General features: G+C 37.5%; 1 protein-coding gene across 1 annotated transcript in view; it reads right to left on the reverse strand.

Annotated features, from left to right (window-relative positions):
* Positions 1-21,102, reverse strand: part of LOC308058258 (uncharacterized protein) — a 102,951-nt gene that overhangs the window by 77,517 nt on the left and 4,332 nt on the right. Inside the window, exon 2 of the mRNA XM_080373798.1 lies at positions 690-812. The gene's annotated coding sequence lies outside the window, so the exon portion shown is untranslated. The remainder of the gene's footprint in view (positions 1-689; positions 813-21,102) is intronic.

The raw sequence follows: 21,102 nt of genomic DNA on the forward strand, positions 1-21,102 counted from the left end.
TTGTACTCAGTTAATATTTCATAATCAAAGAAAAACGTATTTGTTTCAAGCAGTACAACCAAACACTGAATAAACTCTGTAAGCCACAAGTATCTTTAATAGAACCGTTACAGATTTATATTATCAAATTAAAGACTACTGACAAGCATGCTTACTGTCCCATGAAACAGGCACATCACCAAGAAAAATATACCATTGCATCAACAGCATCAACCTATTTTAACTACACAAAATGAAACCTGCAAAAAATGAGACATGAATGAATTGCTGGGAAAGTTTGTTTTTGAACTCTGACTTGACACAGCATGTACTTTATAATACAAATTCTAAAGTTAATTCATTAAACACTGAACATTCAAACAAGTAAATAATTTAAAGACAGAACAATCAGCAGTTTTGTTTTAAAACATTTAATGACTTCATTACAGCAAACTGAGAAGAAACTACTCTGTAAACTATTAAAACCCTACTTATATCAAAGTACCATGCAGAATCACAGGTACTATTCCGAGATTTGTAAAAGCAGCGTAGTGACTCCTTCACAGATTAGTCTCCATATTTCATACAGAGCATGCAGCAGAACTACTAGCAAACAGAAGCTGGTTTTCCCTGACCACTAATTAGACACTCAAGAATGCAAGTCATGAGGGCAGGGAGAAAGACAAAATCTTGAGAAAAATATGACTTACCAGACGAGGTTAGCTGTGTCTCAAATGCAGAGAAGTAAGAAATCTCTGTATACGTAGATCTTGTTTATTTAGCCCTTTATGAAGGTTTCTCTAAAGAAATGAATTTAACTCACATGCAAGACTCTGCAAAAGAAAAAGGAAAAGAATCTGAGCTGCTGGCTGAAGTTTTTGTTCTAAGAACGTTTGAGCTATTTTCGGCAGCAATGGGATTGCCTACAGTCAAAATGAAAATGCAAGACAGAATAACCAGCCTGCTAACCCAAGCTTAAAAAAAAAAATCATATATATATATATATATATATATATATATAAAAATTCAGGAAATCCATAGCAAAAAAAACCTTTGTTCATTGTCCAAATTTTTATTTAAAGAAACAGAAAGAGCAGGGAACAACCACTGTGAATAATGAATGAAAATACTGTAAAAAGGAGATCTGGGATGTTGAAGAGTATTACTTGCAGTTCAGGAAACGAACCATCATGGATATTTTTTATTGTGAAAAACACGTTTTGAGTTTGGTAATTTCTGAAGATGCTTTACCTTCTTTACACAAACATTCATCTGAGATGGAAGTGTTTCTATTTGTATTTAAGTTCATCATATCTGGCTGGTATTTACATCTGAGCACAGGACAAATCAGTTTAACAAGACTGAAGCCAATAGTTTGTTTCTAGTTTGCATCTTAAGTTTCCAGTTCCAGCACTAGTGCTATTTTGGAAGTTTAGTGATCTAAAGCTGCTAGCACTCTGTTTTTTCTGCCAGGGCCATTCAGTGTCACCATAAAGACCTGCCTGCCCTCCTGTGCCACATCCCTAACCAGCCAGCTTACCCTCCCATGGTGTAAAAACTACTGGAAAACAAAGTATCAATACAAATTAATGGCTATAGAAAAAGACCCAGTAGCATCTTGATGAATACATAAAAGCTAATTACTTTCAAGTTTTAGACAATACAACAAAACTTAAGTCAGTGGAAAACCACCATTGTTATTTAACTTGTTGCAGCTCCTTCTGGTACAGGAAGAAACTTCCAAGATACCCCTCTATATACGTCTCAGCAATTCTGACAGACACAACTTACTTCACTTCACCAGAACAACTTTTCATACATGCCCACACTATTAGGCACTTGCACTGAAAAGCTTGTTACTTTTGTTCAAGGTAAAGTTATGAAATTGAAGTTACTCTCTACTCAAAAACTAAAATAGACTGGTGTGGTAAAATTACAAAATGTTTCATTATCTGTTAAACTTCCAATCAAGACTACTTAAGCACACTCCTTTGAAAGCATTTTAGAATGCCATGGGTCACCTTAATTGCTGATTTATTTGTGAAGAGTTACTATTTGGAAGTGACACTGACATATGAAACAGGATGCCAGGCACACAGGCTATTTATTAAAGTAAAGCAATGCTCATTGTTTAAAAACAAACAAAAAGCCTATCTGTTCCTGAAGACTCATAAAACCCATTAGCTATAATACACTTATAACAATAATGAAAAAGCTGCCATGTGCAAAAACATACCACAGATTCTTTCTGGATTAGCTCAAAAGCATCCTTTTCCATTTGATCCCAACTGTTTTTACTGTTGCTGTAGTTAAAAGCTGCTATAGCAAAAAACACAACCCCACAAAATCTAAACACCAACCCAATTAAACCAACCAATTATATTAATCATTATTGCTGCTTCATTCCAAATGGCTAGTTTAGGACTACTGCCTTACCACAAAACCAGTTCACAGAAGTTAAAAGGCTCAGTTTATATTTAACTTGAGATCCATGAACAAAGAAATATAAGAACTCCAGTAGCTTGAATTTCAGACAATGTGTAAATTATAGCCAACTTGAGAGCTGTAACAGTCAGGTAGATCACACAGTACAGTTCATCAATAAACACAAGACCAGTATGCACCAGACCACTAGCGTCATATGCTGCATTACTTTCTTATCCGTAACGCTGTCATCCAACCGTTACAAGCTAAATCAATATACATCTGTATACCAAATACTAATACTATGCAAATATGAAAACAGAAGAATGTGTTAAAATAATTATTAGTAGTATCACTTTACTGCTGTAGTAATACAACACACAATGCTTTGCAATGCAGCATTTTTCTGAAGCATTTTCTCAGAAGGCAGATTTACCATTAGCTGATTTACCGTCAGCACTTAACCCATTTTGGTACCTTGTTTCTTCATACTGCACTGTTTTTGTGTAAATAACGCTCTACCTATTAGTAATTATAGTATTTGCTAAACATGAAAATAGCACTGTTTCGGTATACACCAAGATGTGTGTTAACTACTGGATATAAATTGGATTATCTTTATCTAAAGGAAACATTAAATGCCATAGATATCATATGTACGATGCAGGTCTTGAAGAAAATACATCTGTATATTTATTAGTAAACAAATATGTCACTACCACCAAGATTATCACCTTATGCTTTTCAGAGGCTGATGATAATCATATTTCCCATTTTGTGGCTATCAGCGACACTGAAATAAAGCATGTAATTTCCTTAGTGGCACGCTGCAGTGCAACTTAATCTATGGTAGGTATTAAGCAATTCAAACCTAACCAAGAAGTGTACAGTTCACATTGCTAATGGAGACTTGCACCAAGTTCCTACAAAAGCTTCATGACCAGACACGACAGGACAGAGTTGTGATAAACCAGAGGAAAGAATCTTGATAGATGAGAGATACAGAAAATTGTTCAAGACACTGACAGACAGAAGAGCCGCACACCTGCTCCACAGCACCGATTCATACAAAGGAAATCTCAACTTTTCTAGACCTAACCTTTCAAACACAGTTCAGTCACTGAAGCTTCACATGGAATGGCTGAAGAAAAGTTCTCTTTTTGAGAAGTCTCCCTGTGTAAATTTCAAGGTGTGTACATAACACTGTACAAACCAGATGATTTTTCCTTCGTATTATTCTATACATGTTTCTATTCATATCTTTTAACAGCAGTGTAATATCTTCTAGTAATATGATAGTGTATCTACATGAATTGCATATTACCTACCCCAGGAAGAAATAAGGGGTACACATAAGATTTTTTCTTTTTTTTTTTTATTTTTTCCAAATAACCATGTTTAACTGTACTATGACAGACAGCATTAAACGCATTTAACATTAAAGAATGCAAGCAAAATGCATGTGCTGTGCAATTGCTTAAGTCCCTTAAGAGAGTTCATCCATACAACTGATCATGTTCATCTCTGAAATGATTCTGTCCCAGATTACAGGGAAAAAAAGCTTCCCTCCTGTCCTTCTGTAGATTCCTGTCAACCACATGCTTTGTCCTGAACTTCAGCTAGTCTTGCAAGTCTTAGACACATATGATCCTGAAGGATCTTACATATAAGAATGAACCTTTTTTCAATGTCTCAGGTCTGCTTTCAGTAGCTTCCACTGCTGAAAAGCAATGAAGCTATGAAGAAGTGTGGCCATTTTCCTCCCGGACAGGATGGAATACGTAGTTACACATCAATCATATAAACCATTAGTTGTGGTTGATCCTAACTAATGTAAAATAAACGAAAAATGCATGAACACATGTTAAATGAACATACTGCCAGGGATGCTCATCTTCAGACAAACACATCATATGCCTATAAAGCCAAAGGATGAAAATAGATGAGAAAAGATTAATCTCCGGTGACGTCAGTTTAATTTCTAGAGTTCAGCTACAAGTTAGTATTTTAGGTTTGGCATCATCAGATGAGTTGTAACTGGCCTTCACCTAGGCTCAGCATGAACATGCTCAGGAATGAAAGGGTGACATTGCTCACAAGTAGATCAGAACATGTATCTAAACCTGTATCTCTGTTTCTTGAGAACTGGTTTGAGGTTAATTTCTTCGATAAAAATATTCAACGCCTCACTTAGAACATTTCTGCTCTATTTCATGCATATCTGACACAAGATATTTACAGTTACCACAAAGCTACTAGGAAGTTATTTACTGATGGTCAGTTTATACTTTTTCTCCCACTTAATATATTAGGATCAATCATTATGTGTCAGCATAGGAAACCTGGTATAATTTTCTTACCAATCAGAGTTTCATTTATATAAACTTCTTTAGAAAAGAATAAAATAATTATGTCAGCTCCTTTCTGCTACTTAGGATTTCTAGGCCTCGTTAACCATAAAAGCTTCTTAAAGTCTCACTAGAGCAGATCTATATACTGATCAAAAGTCACAAGAAATTTCTATGAAGTACAACAATCAAGACTTGACTGAGGATTAACAGGTAGGTAATTTATGCAGGAAAGCACTGCAGACAACTTTCTTCTGTATTAAGAGATCTTGCCCTCTCACCCCTACCATCAAACACACTTGACACTCTAGCCAGGTTACTCCTAAACACATCTATGCCCTATGCCATCATGCATGCTTCAGCCTCATGTAGTGTCAGCAGCTTAACAACTGTCGTAGTAGAACAGCAGCATATACAACAATGACTACAAAGACACATGCAGTCGTCTTTAGCTCAATATGCATCAAAAAGTACTTTGGAAATTTTCTAGACCATCATACAAAAAAGAACTCCTGAAAAAACTCAACATTAAAAAATCCACATAAACAACAAATCCTGAATTTCAGTTTCTACTACAGTTTCATTAAAGCTATACATGAAAAAAGGTGGATCATCTATTGAAAAATAAATTGACTCAAGCTTTCAGAACATTTGATTCAATATTGCAAGAAAGCGTACATAGGCAGCCAAGTTACTGTGGCAGCTACATCTCGGAATTTTTTCTAACCCTAAAGAATATAGGTTATCTCAATAAACTACCCATGGTTATTATGTTAGAATACTTCAGAAGTCTCCCAGAGTGGCTACAAAACAGTCTTGCTCTTACATCTCTGTCTGTCCCAGCAGACATGGCAATAGAATCTTTGGTCAAGACATTTCAAGAAGTTGGAAACTATCTACATCCCTCAGTGACAATCAACTGTAACCTGCATGAATAGTACAGAAGTGCCACACACAGGATTTGTCAGTGATTTGTGGCTTCATAATTCCCATAACGAAGCTTTGGTTAGAGTACTTTCATCAACAAAATTTTCAAAAGAGAGTAAAATTTGTCGACATTCATACAATGGAATCTATTTTTTAATTGCTGTTAGCACATTTGTTTACGCATAAGCAATTATGTTCTCCAGTATATCCCAAAATAAGTCTCCATATTAAAAAGCAGAGTGCTCTGTCCTGGCTAAGGAATTTTTTTTCCATCATTTCCTTCAAACAATTAATGGAGGATGGCCCACCTCACTAATACTATTAGGTAATAATAAAGTTATTAAACTCTTCTCTCCAGGCTTGGTATAAAAGTGGTTCATCCCTATATAACTCATTAGAAAACTTGGCAACTGGGAGGAAGACTAAAAAGAAGCTTGGAATTGGGGGCGTAGGGGGGTTTGGCTTGTGTTCCTCTGAAAGCACTCAAGAGCCAGCCAAGAGTTAGCAAGCAATCTCTGATCCAGCAGGATATCCAAGAAGCCTTCTGAATTTGTTACAGAAGTCTTTCACTGAAAACTCACAGATCTGAAAGATATGGATCAAGACATCAAGTATGAAGAATCACACTCTCACTTCATTAACACCAGCTGGTAGATGTTTGATAAAGAGTTGCCTCTGCTGCTGTTCTGTAGAACAGCAGATCTGCATTTGCTTTAAAAGACACCATTTGTCTTTAGCTATATTCAGTTCTCGTATTTTACACTGGGATTTGTTAAGTCTGCTCCCCCCCCCCCCCCCCCCCCCCCCCCCCCGTTATAATAAAATTTTGTCTGGTGACAGCAAAAAATAATTACGTAAGACAGAAACCCCTAGACAGATTTTTGTGAAAGACATCTTGTAAATAAGCAGCTCCAGCTCTGCCATCACAGTAAGCTGAGTTTACCATACAACTTAAAATTTGCTTTTCAGGAATCTTGATATATCTGATAAATTTTAGGAAAGGTACAAAGCGCCACTGGCTGTCTTTATGGTTAAATGTTTCTGAAGATGTAGAAGTCTTTAATATAGCATCAGCACCTATGAATTTGTGATCTTCTTTATACTTCTCTGAGATCTAATATACTAAACCCAAATTGATATTGGAAAATTAACCTGTTTTCTAAATAGAAGCTGCAAAGACAGCCAGTACCAGAATTTCTGCCAATTACCTTTGGCAAAACTGGATTGGATTTCATTGCTGCAGACTTAGTTTGATAGCTAAGGATTCAAAACCAATGTTTTGTCAGTCATTTAAATATTTATAATTGTTAATGTTTCATAACAGCATTTTATAACATGGAATACTTTAAAAATTACAATACCTTTAACTGAGTACCAAATAAATACATTAAAACGTAAGGAGACGCTCAAGCCTGAAGTGAAATCACATGCATTTAAAAAAACCCCAACTATGAAAGCATATTATCTAAATATTTACAGCCTCCTGGTCACCTACTGTAACAAATTCCAATACTTACACCTATTTCATAGAACTGACAGAAAACCACCTAACTCCTCTCCTAATGATGCAAAAATTGACTACAGTCACTGCACCTATCACTATGAAATTGGACCAAAAGAATGATATACCTGCTAAAAGCACTATTTTGCTAGTAAAACTAACTTCCTCTGTTCCAAGAGTAAACAGTTAAAAATGTATGAGGAAATAAATATGAAAAGGCCTTGTCAGGAAATGGAGAACAGAACCTTATTGTTTATCTCAGTCTTGATACACATCACTAGTCCATTGTTTGAAGAACTTTGTACAAGGTTATTTGTCTTTCAGACTCATTTTCTGCTAGAATGTGTTCAGCTACTGTGTGAGATTGTGAGGGTTTTTTGGGAGGGTGTTGGGGCACATTAGGGAGTAGGTTTTCCCTGAAGGCCTAAACCTCGGACATGTGAACAAGCCAGGACTCTAAACCTGCAATGCTCATTGTGACTTACCAACTCAAATTACTAGGTTTGTTGAACTAGCTGCTTAAAAGGATTTTTGAGTCCAAATCCAAAGTGACAATCTTTAAAATGCCCATTTCACATACACCCAAATTCCTAACCCTCTATATGTCTTTTAACAGTAAAGTTCCCAGTTACCCAAAACTCTCCTACTGGACCAAGCAAGTGACATCTTGCCTTGATGAAAAAACACTTTGGTGACAGCCATCACGTACAAACTTGTGTTTTATCAACTTTGCGTCTGAGGCACAAATGTCTGTAAGATGTTCTCAGGTTTTTTTTCACTCTTCATAAAAAAAAACATGGATGATGGTGTTACCCCACCACATTATATTTTTTAGAAAAACACTGTATTGATGGTCATCAAAACATCTGCCACCAAGAAAAACCCAAACAAAAAATTAAAAAACCGAAAAAACAACTACTGAAAACCTGGCTTACATTTCCTGACAGATTTACAGTCACATCTCCCACTTTGCTGACACAGAATACTAAGCATCAGTCGACTGTCTGGTCTTTTGAGGATACTGGCTCACCTTTCATAGAGTAATTACAGACTTCATGTGGCTCACAGAGCAAGAGACTAGCACTCTTCAGCTTAATAAAGAGAATTTTCTTAGAAGAAAGGAAAATTTGAGGGGCTGCCTTTCCTCCAGTTACTCTGAAGTATTAACAGCCAAACCATATACTCTAAAATATTACCAGTTTCCAACAGTGGGCCAGGGACCAGACTGTGCCCCCTTCTCGAGGGAGAACTGCCATCTCTAGGCTCTAAGACCATGCATGCTCCCGTGCACAGCTGCCACTCTCAAGCTAGTCAGTCCATGCAAAGCAAAAGAAATTCACAGAAAAAACACAAGTCCCAGTTCCCTCCTTCCGCCTCACAAAGACTTACGTTACAGAGCACAGAAAGCCTAATGCCATTCTGGTTTTAAACCACCAGATTACAGCTAGGCCAGCTTTACCGCCTCCACACCGAGTTTCTATTCCAATTACCATGATTAAATCCACAAAGGAATTTAGGATTCTCAATAATTAAAACAATGGTGTTCAGCCAATTTGCTAAGCTGCCAATTTAGTAAAGGGGGGGAAAAAAAGGACCTATATGAAAAACAGTCCTTAACTTTAGCAATCAAGTAATTTTAACATTTTCTGCTACTTGTAAGGTTGAGGGTAGGGGCCAGCAAACCTACTGCAACTGAAGCTTTCAGGCAGTGAACCCCAGGGTGATGGGAATGATATCTGTCACCCCAACTGAGTGCAAGACCTCCCCAGCAGTCAAACAACAGGATAAAGCAGCATAGAGAACCTTCTTTCCTTACATGTTCCTCTAGTCAATTTATACATTTTGCTACTATAATCCACTTAACTGAAAACACAACCTGAAGACATAAGCAATTGTGCAAAGCTTTGAAGACTTCCAGCTACAGATATGTAACACTTCAGCATTTTATAACACAAGCTAATACTGGTAGAGTCTGTTATTTTTCAGATATTTTTTTTTCTTCAAGAGACTGATCTCAAAGGCAGTATCTGGTTTTCAGCAAGACCCAACATTTGTATTTGGGTTTCCAACCTCGAATTGCAACACAAAATGGTAACATCAAAACCACACCTAAAAGTCAGCCAAAGCTCACTGAGATACAATTGCTTCAGCAAACTCCCAGTTTGCAGCTCACAGTTTCACACAATCATGACACTCCTTCAGGTTGCAAAGGTAGTTATTTCAAGAGCTCAGGTACATGCCACCAGTGGACTGAAGCCACTTGCAGCCACGATACTCCCACCTTAGCCCACCTTCACATTGCTTATCGGTAAGAAAAGGTACTGCCAAAATGCCCGAGTCTACCAAGTCAGCTCCTGCTGCCACCAAGAAATCCAAGAATGCTGTTACCAAAACCTGAGGGAATGCTACAAGCAGCTTAAGAATAATAAAGGAGAGTTACTGCATCCATCAGTACAAGGTACTGAGGCAGATCCATCGAGAGGATGGTATCTTAACCAGGGCCACAGGCATCATGAACGCCTTTGTCAATGACGTTACTGTATACTGGAAAAGCATGGCATCTGGCACATCACAAGGAATGCTTGACCCGAGGCACAGTCTGTCACATATTAGGGAGCTGTCAGAAAGCTGGCCAAGCACACCACACCTGAGGGCACCACGGGTACCGGGCAAACAGCAGTTCCAGAATATACAGAAAATACAGAAAGCCAACTGTATCCTGGGCTGCACCAAAAGAAGCGTGGCCAGCAGGTCAAGGCAGGTAATTCTACCCTTTTACTCCACTCTGGTGAGACTTCACCTGGAGGTACTGCATCCAGCTCTGGAGTCCCCAGCACAGGACCTCTTGGGAGTACATGCAGAGTAGGGCCACAGAAATGATCAGAGGGCTGGAACACCCCTCCTATGAGGACAGGCTGAGACAGTTGGGGGGTTGTTCAGTCTGGACAAGAGAAGGCTCTGGGGAGACCTTATTGCAGCCTTTCAGTACTTAAAAGGGCTCTTGCAAGAAAGATGGGGACAATTTTTTCCGCAGAGCCTGTAGTGATAGGACAAGGGGTAATGGTTTTAAACTGAAAGAGGGCAGATTCAGACTAGATGGAAGAAAGTTTTTTGTGGTGAGGGTGGTAAAACACTGGAACAGGTTGCCCAGAGAAGTTGTAGATGCCCACACCCCCATCCCTGGATACAATCAAGGTCAGGTTGGACCAGGCTCTGAGTAACCTGATCTAGTTAAAGATGTCGCTGCTCACTGCAGGGAGGATGGACTAGGTGACCTTTAAAGGGCTCTTCCAACCCAACCCATTCTGTTATTCTATGATTCTATCTGCATTACATTTTGGCAGAACTTGAAGTCAACTTCAAGTCTCCTTATGACCACTTCTTTCTCCCAAACCACACACATTCTTATGTCTTCACATGAGCTGTTTGTATAGAGTGATTCCGAAGGGATTTCTGATGGGATAGCAGTGACAGGCTGGTTATTCATGAAGGGTGTAAAAAGAGATATGGCTACAAACCAAGTCGTATCAGCTTGCTGGAAGTCACAAACCATTCTGACTTCAGGCAATAACAGAATCAGCAGCAGACTGAATTTGAGTTAGTTTTCCTATGATCCCTCATATCAAAGAGAAAGGATCTCCAGGTCATCTTGTTCATCTGCTTCGTAACAGCAAAAATTTACAGTAAATATATCATTCCTGACAGACATTTGATCGAGCTGTTTCAGAAGGCATCCAGCAAGAAAGATATCCTAGCTTCTTCAGACAATCCAGTACCTAGTCATCAGCATTATTTTTTTTCCTAGCTCTAACCACAGTGTCCTTTCCTGTAATTTAAGTCTGAAACATGGTAGTTCAAGTGATTTAGATATACATAATCAAGCTCAAATTCCAAACCTCAAAACACAAGTCAAAGTAGGACCAGAGCTGCCCAACTGCCAGCCTACACCTTTATATTGCATCGCACACAGCCAGCACGACGAGTTTGAGGGCATGCAGGGTAGCCACAGATAGCAGTGAAGCTTAGCCAATAGATAACACTAAGGAAATGCTACGTTAGATTGGGACTTCAGCTCAAAATCTCTTAGATTTAGAAATCACCTCATTCAAGAGTAGAGGTGAATCACTGCTGCTGTGCATCTAGTAGATTTACAGCTCAGTGGGCACAGTAAAGGTGTTTCTCACCTTTCCACTTCTGATCAGCTAGAACTGGGCTGTCAAGCTTGTGGCTTCGTGCTACTGGCAGACACCGACAATTTATGAAGTTAGGCCTACACAATAAAGACAACAGATTAATTTTGCACAGGACAAACTACAATTTCTGCAGAGAAGTTCAAAAGCTTTAGGGATTCAAAAGTCAGAATGGAAAACTCAGAGCATCAATATCAATGTACATCTTCACTGGAACATCAAGGCTCTCCAGGCTTTATGAAATAGATCATGTCCCCAAAAATAAGGTTTAACATGCAGCAAATTGTTGGCGATTCCCTGACAGACACAGACAGTAGCTGCCTCATGCTGTCTTTCCCACTCACACATCAGTAGATAAAGGTAAGGACTCAACATGTAAGTGCACCTGCAATGGTCAGAGGACTGTCACCACTGGATGTATACAATTGGATGTTATTAGATAGCAGCATGCTCATATGGTCTTGACAGGCCAAAGCTATAGTATCTTGATAACTGCATACATTTGGTTCAAAATTATACAAGAATGTTTCATGTCCTGGAGAGACTGCAACTAATTTTTTGGATTTCAAAAAGTCTTTACAGTCCATCTGCAGCATTATTGAAACTGATGCTTTCCAGACAATCCAAATACAGACCAATGTAACTTTGAGAACGGATGTTAAAGAAAGGGCATGATGCAGCAGCAGGAAGCTGCTGAACTCTTTTGGGTTTTGGTGATGGCAAATTACCTGGGCAATGTCATCTTCTGTAGTATTATGTAACATGATTAACAAGAAGTCCCTAAAGCAGAAAATTGACCCTTTCCTGTTTAAATCTCTTTATTCCCAAAGATCGCCATTTTTGGGGATTTCACAGTTCTTTCACTAGTAGCTTGGACAGAAAGGAGGATTTGGCTTCTAGGAAGCTCTTCAGCTTCCAAAGGTGAAGTTACAGTGCAATGCCAACGTTGCTCGGCAGATATTCCATACCCTAATTAGCCCTAGCCCACCAGGGGAATGGCTCAGGAAATCAGTGCTGAGCTTTCATTTCTTTTGCCTTCTTTTTAACAGACGCACATTGGTATGTAGTCATTTTTTCAGTCAGTATTGCTTCAGCTAAGTGAACATTGGAGCTCTTTCACAGTTTTTGTTTGCTATTTGTGTTCTCTGTAGTACCATTAATTGCAGAACAGGCTACTAGTTTGAAACACTTGTTCAAGCTATATTCATGCTTTTCCTAGCCAGGGAAAGACAAGCTGACATTTGATGTGTTTAAGGCAACACAAGGTGTTACAGCTGTACCACCAGTTAATTGCTCTATGTTGACTTACTTGCAGGCCAGAATTAATTTTTTGGCTAACAGAACCGAGACCCTCATTTAAGTGGCAAGTACAGTGAGAAGATGAAACATGTTTTCTACCAAAGACTTTTTTCCCTACCTAGAAAAATTCTTCCATAAGACAGCCTACAGACAAAAATCTAAAATAATGCTTCCTTGCTACCTCCATTTTTGGTAGCCAGTATGACACAGGACAAAGGAGTATACACACTTTTCAAGAGATGCAGGGTATATTTACGAAAATCAGGCCTTTAAGAGATCCCAATTCATGTAACAAAGGCCAGTGCCAACTAGGGCGGTGGACAGAAGAGTCTTCAAAAATATTCTCAAACAGCAATAAACTGACAATTGCAACCATACTACTATATCTATTTTGCACATTAGGTAAAGGAAGACGCACCTGTATCCATCCCATAAACCTAAAACCATGGCAGTTTAAGTTATACAGAAGGCAGCTTGAGGAGCAAAAATGAAAACAACACATAGGTAGATCCTAAGGTACGTGAGAACTGGAAGTCAAAGTTAGTATCTTTTGGGAGTAGATATTCTGTTTTGTATCCCTGAAGTTTTACACTTATTAGGTAATTTCCTCTCTTTGAAAAATAAACACATGGAAAGGCAGATTTCCCTTCCTAGAAACTGTTTACTTCCTCAGAACTTTAACATCCTCTATTTTTCAAAGTTATCAACCCCTTACTAATAAAAGCTCAAAAGACCCTTTTTTGCCTCAAGGCTTTTCAATTTGTCCATCAGCTTGGTCCTGTTGAAAACTGAAAAATTCTCTGTTCCAGCCCTTAGAGAAAGATCACTACAAGCAACAACACACTAATGAGCGTTTGCATCACAGAAAACTAAAGGATGAAGTCAGTGACTTCTGGTACCCTCTCCTAAAACAGCTTGAAACTTTTACACATATGGAAAGCCAAAACTGAGAAGGTAAAAGGTAAATTTTCTGCACTAAATTTATACAGGGTAGTTAATCATCCCAGTTTTCTATCTTACCTCCTGAAAGAGAATGTAAAGATAACGTTTGCAAATTACAGAGCTGTACATCACACACATTTGATTCCTACAGCATTTAAATAAATTGTTCATAAGGAAAACATTAGAAAAGCATTTCATATTAATTTTCTAGGTTTTGCATTCTGATCAGCAGGATGAAACGACATACCATTGACAGTTATCTGAAGACTAGAGTTTGAAATCGGAGTACAACAACAGAGTGGGGGAAGTCACTAATAGTTTTACACAGTGCCTGTAGAAGCCTTTGGTTATTTATAACAAAATCAGCTTATGATAGGCTGGTGGCATGAACTAGAAACATGTGATCTGAGATCAAATTCTGAAGTGTTACTAAGCTGTGTACTTCAAATCATTTTTATAGTAGTTTTAAAAATAAAAATAGCATTGGAATATAAACAATACTCTACGCTAACAACTGTTATGTGATCCATACCTAAAGAAGTCAATCAAATTTTTTATGATAGAATATTGAAACAATGCTGCCTTTGCAATGACAACACAGTATCTCTATTTCCTGATTTGTTTTCATGAAACTATGGTGACCCCTTACCTCAAGTGATATAGTGACATTTCAAACTTCCAGGTGTGTCTGACACAGCACAGAAAATGAAGTATGATAAAACACTAAAACCACAGTGACTTCAAGTCTGATTAGCATTTGAGGGATCCCAGGTTGAAATGCATAGCATAATTTCAAAGTACCTTCTGAGCTTCATCAAGTTTTAAGAGGCAGAACTACTTACGCATCTACCAGGACATCCAAAAATTACGATAGAATGTGTGTATACACATGTAAAGCCTTTTCCAGAAATAAACATACTGTAAATAAGGCTAGCAGATTCATTCAAGATGGTGCCAACCTTTTCAGCACATATCTTACTAATGATAATAAGGCATAAATGCCTATATGAATTTTTTAAAAAAATCATCATTATGTATATTTTTGTCACTTGAAATAAGTGCAACACATTTTTTCATCTTTTATTTATGTTTTTTCCAGTATTCAAGAGGCATTTATGAGGCATTTTGGGCTGAACCTAAAACTAGAATAGTAAAGAGCTGGTTACTAAGGCCTTTTCAGTGGCATTTTGAAAGCACTTAAATTTCCTGTAACTATTTTTAATGAATTCAGGGAGGACTTTATCATTGCCTTCAAAGGGAGAATACAAACCAACAAGAGCTTCTGAAAATACCATAGTCTATACTAATTTCGTTTGTAATCTCCATTTTGCTAAACTCATCTCTGCCCTTTTCAAACAAACAAATAAATCTTACATTCTTTGTTTAGCATGTATCTTTGGGGAAAAACAAACAAACAAACAAACCACATACACCCAGGTTTGAGGTAAGTCACAGAAGAACTACCACCCTGAAGTCATAACCTTGCTTTTGAGAGTCTTACCCAGACTAGATTCTTACAAGCCTAAACTTGAATCTTAATTTCAGGACTTGCAGCACAAAATACTGATTTAGGATTATGAGATACAGGAAACTGGATTTCAGAGTTTTGCAATCTAAGCTTACAAATTTTGCAGTCATATACTGTACCCACCAAAAGGTGCTAAGGGCCTCAGAATATAGTTCCAAAATTTACCTGTAAAAACGTTAATTAACAAAAGTACTAGCTTTTGGGCACTGAAAAGCTAAAAGCCCTTTCAGTGTTTTAAAAAGGTCCTCAGTAAAAATTATCTACATCTCAACACTAGAGAAAGTCCAATAACAAAAGGAGTGGCTCCTTTTAAGAAGATTTAATTTACATATATGATTAGAAATTTTTTAGAATTTTCGTTATCGAATATGGACATTTCACAGCATTATCTACAATAAGTTCAGGAAAACATACTTCTAATGAACATAAAGAGAAGCTGTTCCTAAACATACTGGAAGATAAAGTCCATAGAAATCTAACTAAAATTCATACAATACTGAAGATGACAGTAGAGTAACAGATTTCTGAGAGGACTACACACAAGAAAGCTTGCAATATAATTATTCTTTTATGCCATGTTTGAACTCATGCTGCCTTCAGACTTCCAGCTCAGCTGATCATTTGAAAACCAAGTACGTGTACTGAGAAATGGACACCTTCCGTAAGAATCTGCAGTCCTAATACACAGGTGTACAGAAAGCAAACACACAAGGTATCTCACTAACATTCTAACACAAGTTTTCCCCAGTTACAGTAATTTAGTACAAAACCTATGAACAGAAATTAAAATGGAGAATTGTCAGCAAATATACAGACAAAGCAAAAGTAGCAGATAGCTCAGAGTGTAAATAGCTGTTTCATAGATGGTTTGGGGTGCTGACTTCAGAATCAGAGAATCAAGCTCCCTCTTCCACAAAAGCCAGCTAAACCAAGCACCACAGCAACTTCTTTTACAGAGTATTACCCTTGCCCCCAAACTACTTACTGCCTGACCCCCATCCTCAGAATAGCATTATTCCATTGCTGGTGGAGGACAGCTACAGAGAATCCCATCTCCATAATGGATATTCACATAACTATATATTTGAAAACATGGACAAATTCTAATGCTTCATTTAAAGTGCTTATGAGCAACCCAAGACTTGATCATTTGGGTCTCCAAAAAATAAATTACAACAAAGAATAAAACCACAGGAGGGGATCAATTTGTTTTCAAATATGTAAATGGAGATTGGAATTTTTAAGTGCAAATATGAAGACTAAAAAACAACTTAAAAGTATTTGTTGGAATCTCTGGCACACTGTGTGTATGTTAGAAATTTGACTAGAAAACAAATATTATGACTTTTTCTTTTTTAAAACACAAAAGATCTTGGATACTCAAGCATGTGAATTCCCCAAGGACCTGGCTCATTTCTCCTCACACCTGCTTCCCCTTCACTCTCCTAAGTAGCACATCATAGCTTTTCTTGAGAGGAGTGATTTCTCCACGGTGTTTTTGAAGTCTGATCTATCTTTTCTTTTTTTGGTCCTCCATCAGGAATGCTATTGTTTAGGCCTCTGTCATCACACAATTTAAACAGTATCTGGGCCCGCAGTATTAGGTAATGCTTTCTGATCTATGTAAAATGCACCCTGTGAGATCAGTCTAGTTTTCTGCTTTGAAGCCATCGTACCTGTCTCTGCCTCACAACAGTGGGCACATACAGCTGGCTCCTTGTTTTCTCACTGCAGCAATTATCTTTCTCCTTTTGCCGTTCAAACACTTTCATAATTCTCTTCCCATCTCCTCTTGCAACTCTCAAAATTCTCATCTCAACTTCGGACAATAACTGCTCAGATTTTCCCACATAAGTTTCATCCATCCGTAAGAGGCAACAGGCTTTTATTGTAAGAACACTTCCCAGGTTTATCTACAAAGCTTCTATTCACTTTTTCCTCAGAGTTCTTACAGATTTTTATTTCTGCTATAGGAAATCAGGAAATCACTGGTATCGTGGCCAAGCAGTGGTCAAAGCCACCTGTTAATGAATCTGCGCTTCAGTGTACCTTTGCATTCAAGTGTTGTTTTATATTTTATGTTCACCACCTATTGCAATATTAAGTAAACAATTACTTAAACACAAGAGTCTCCCCTTCAAATAGCAACTCGGGTGACAGTCTCTTTATCCATTCATTAGGAAATAATTCATCTGCCCTTTCTCTTCTGATGGCTACTGATACAAAGATATTGATACGAAGAGTGAATGCCAGAACTGAAAGTAGCAAGTATCTACACAAAAATAGTGTAACAACTATGTGCTGTTTTATTTTTTGTAGCTCGCTCTTAGTCACATTGACATGTTTGTTTTCATTTGTGGTTTTTAGCTAAGCAGTGATTGATTTTAGAGAACTATGTTTAATATAATTACACCACTAAATATTACAAAAAGTAAACAAATTCACACCTGGATTAATTTAGCAAAACATCTCTGCAATTATTTCTGCCTTGCTCATAAGAAAACTATTGCCTCAAGCTGGAAGGCATCCTCCTAATGCTTTGCTATAGTATGTGTTAACTAGAACAGGTGCAGACTTCCAAACAATTTTTGTAGAGTTTGCAGTCCTGACAATAAAGTATGTCCTGAATCTGGCCTTTTCTCAAGACCATAAATCAGTCATCTGTGAATCAAATGCCACTGTCAAAAGCATGTGAACATGTAAACCTACAGCTATGCAAAAAAGGAATTAAAAACCTCTCTCTTGTAGTGGTTTAAAAGTAGAATGATAATCTGCAGGGCTCAGATTACACGATCTGTATCTGTAAAGTGACCCTTATAGAAGAGGTCTGTTAAAAAGACTTGAATTTGCCTGATGATCTGTACGTATGTCAAAACAAAGTCTTTGGTTTGGTCTTCATTCTACTGTCAAAGCAGTCAGCACCTCACTTAGCTTTCAGACAGTAGCGCTTTACTTAATTAGCCTCTTTTATATTTTACTTATTCAGAGTAAACTATTTGATTGCATCAGTCACACTGAAATTATTATTTCCTCAAGATTCCTAACAAATACAGATTTCTCCAAAAGAAAAACAGCACAATTACCATGAATTTGATTATTTGAGAGAATGTCATTGCTTAGAGTTCCCTGTCCATTAGAAATTCACTAGTAATTAAACCAAGTAAAAATCATGCTGGGAACTGTTAGCTTGTTAGAATTTTCTTATTAAAAATGCATAAAAAGCATAACTGGCTAGAAGGAGCAGTGTGATGTATATGATCAATATATCACTCAGATGATACATACTGAGTGTTTTCCACTGGCATCCCTTTGGGTTGCTACTCCTTGTTTGTCTCTAAAATACTTACCATTAGTAGGAAAAGATACAGGGTCAATGCCTAAATCAGACAACAGCTGTTTAAGATTTTAAGTGAAAAGCACAAACCATGCAGAAGTCAGTAGCATGACCCCTATGCTCAAAAGGGAATTATTTATTATATACTTCTTTCAGACCAATCACTACAGTTTAGGATTGCCTCCAAAGCTGAAGTCCTTCTGAAATTCAAAACTTCCATAGACGTCTCATGATTTTTAGAAACAGCAGCTAAAATACCAAGCCAAAGCTGGGGCCATCTAATCCATTAACCCACCCCTTATGATGGCTCATTCTGGCTGCTTCACAAAGAGCAAAACAGTCTGTGCTTGAGATTTAGTAAAAAAACCTTCCTAAAATACAATTCTTTGTAATTGTCACCAATAAATAATCACCTCATGCCAATTATTTACCATAGATCAAGAAACTACAAAAGCTCTTATACCTGCATAATAGAGAATGTGAGGTTGTCAAATGAACATGAAATTCAGTGAGAAACAGCCATTTAGTACCTTACAAAAATAATTTTCACCTTCTTGCAAACTTGGTGCAAACAATACTTTGATTTCTGATTGTGTATATGTTTTTTAAAAAAATAATATTTTTGGTTTATAACCATGCCTAATTTTTTAGTATTAGGAGAAACTGAACATTGAAGCCAGACTCCATTCAAGCATCCAATTTAACTGTCCACCCCACACTTTTTTTTTTTTTTTTTTCTTTTTCTGTTGTCTTTAATCACTACTTTTCCCTCATGGTCACTTCAAACAGTGAAAATATTGTTCATATGCAGAGAACTCTGTATTAACATGTAATTCCTAGTTCATGCATTTTTCAGATATCAGAACTGATCTAGACAAAACTGAGTCACAGACAGCTGCCTCCTGTCATTTGCTAAAACCAAACTTTGGCAAAGCCTTGGCTTCTACTGGATATCCTTGTTCTAGTCAGATTCAAAACACTTTATGAGATTAGCTGTAAACAGCCATGAGACGTTTTGTTTATATTTGTATTTTATTCCAATCAAAGGCAGTCTTAATCTTAACTGTTAAGAATTGAAATTTGTATTTTTGCAGGTTTAGTGATATAGTCTCCTCTGCTTTTGCACTTCATCTCATTAATCATAGTCAAAATATAAATCTGACCACACTGTTCTCATAATTCATTCTGACTTTTATATATATAGATAAACACAAGTACTAACCTCTCTTCTACAATTTAGATTTCAGAAATCCCTATTTCTATTCTTGTATTGGTATTCCTTATTGCTAAATTGAGAGACAGGTCACTATTTCATCAAGAACACCCATCAGAACTGCATAATTGGCTAATTTATCTCTCAAATTCTTACCTCGGGTAAGATACAAATATTTATAACTATTTGACATAGGAAAACTATTTGCACCTTCTGCATCATCAATTACTATGGACATGATGTTTAAGTAGTACCTATGCCTTTTTGCAAGGTGGCATGCTGTGCTTTTCTGTGGCTTCACACATTTGTGCCTATCCCACAGAGATATGTGGCTTTATTACACATGATAACACTCAAGGTACACTGTGGTGATGAAGCTTTACATTCAGGCTACAGCTAATGAGTCCTCAGACAACATGGCAATGTGCTGAAAAGAACACTCTATGGCTGTCCTGCTCTTGACACAGATCCTAACCCTTCTCATCATGGGCTACACCATCCAACCCTACAACTACCCTTCAGTCTTACTGCAGTTGAACTGGGACCTCACCTTTTGATGCCACTCAAAAAAAAAAAAAAAAAAAAAAAAACCACAAAAAGCCCCCACCAAACCCCAAAACACAGTAAGAAACGGGACCCACTGTTTTTAATTAGTTTGAAAAACCACAAAGACTCGTACCTATTTTGACCTTCAGCCACAACTACCCACTTCCTATTTGCATAACTGTTGATCCTATAAACAAATTCAACCTTTAAAAATCAATGCATTTTACTGTTTATGTAAGCCTCAACGCATCTGATTTTCAGCTATGAGAATTACAGCTACTGATTCCATTCCCCTTGGGTTTCCTCATGCATTCCTGCCTTTTCTTTTGGGTCCCGAGCTACACTTATGGACAAACTTAGCTAATCAGCAACTGCTGCTAAATTAGGGATAGTTTTAGTTACCCACCAAACTGTTCAGCTGTACACTGCTTTAATACTGGTACATAAAACGCAAGGCAAGTACCCCAAAAATACGTAAAGCTTTCATTATTTTATGCCTCAGCATTATTTAACAGCTATTTTCGGAAAAGGCTAACAAAAAGGTTTACTGCATAGTTTAATCGTGAAGGTTGAGAGGAAGAAGGGTTGCTTTTCCTGCCAATCGTAATGTTTTCCACAATCCTTTGAGGCTTGGGATCTTCAGCATCAACCCAAAGTGTACTCTGTTACTCAGGTTACTTAAGAACACAGAACTGCACCTGCGCTACTCAACCCCCTGATGGTGGTTGGTGAGGTTTTTAAGGGTGGATGAATCAGAACACTATCTTTATTCAGTACAGAAATAGGGAAAGAAGTTAGAAATAACAGAAGAAAAGGCTCCATCTTTGGAATTGTCTGGTTTACAGCAGCATTAGCTATGATGTATCACTGT

The sequence above is a fragment of the Falco punctatus genome (genome assembly GCF_963210335.1).
Source record: "Falco punctatus genome assembly, chromosome: 1".
Taxonomy (NCBI): Eukaryota; Metazoa; Chordata; class Aves; order Falconiformes; family Falconidae; genus Falco; species Falco punctatus.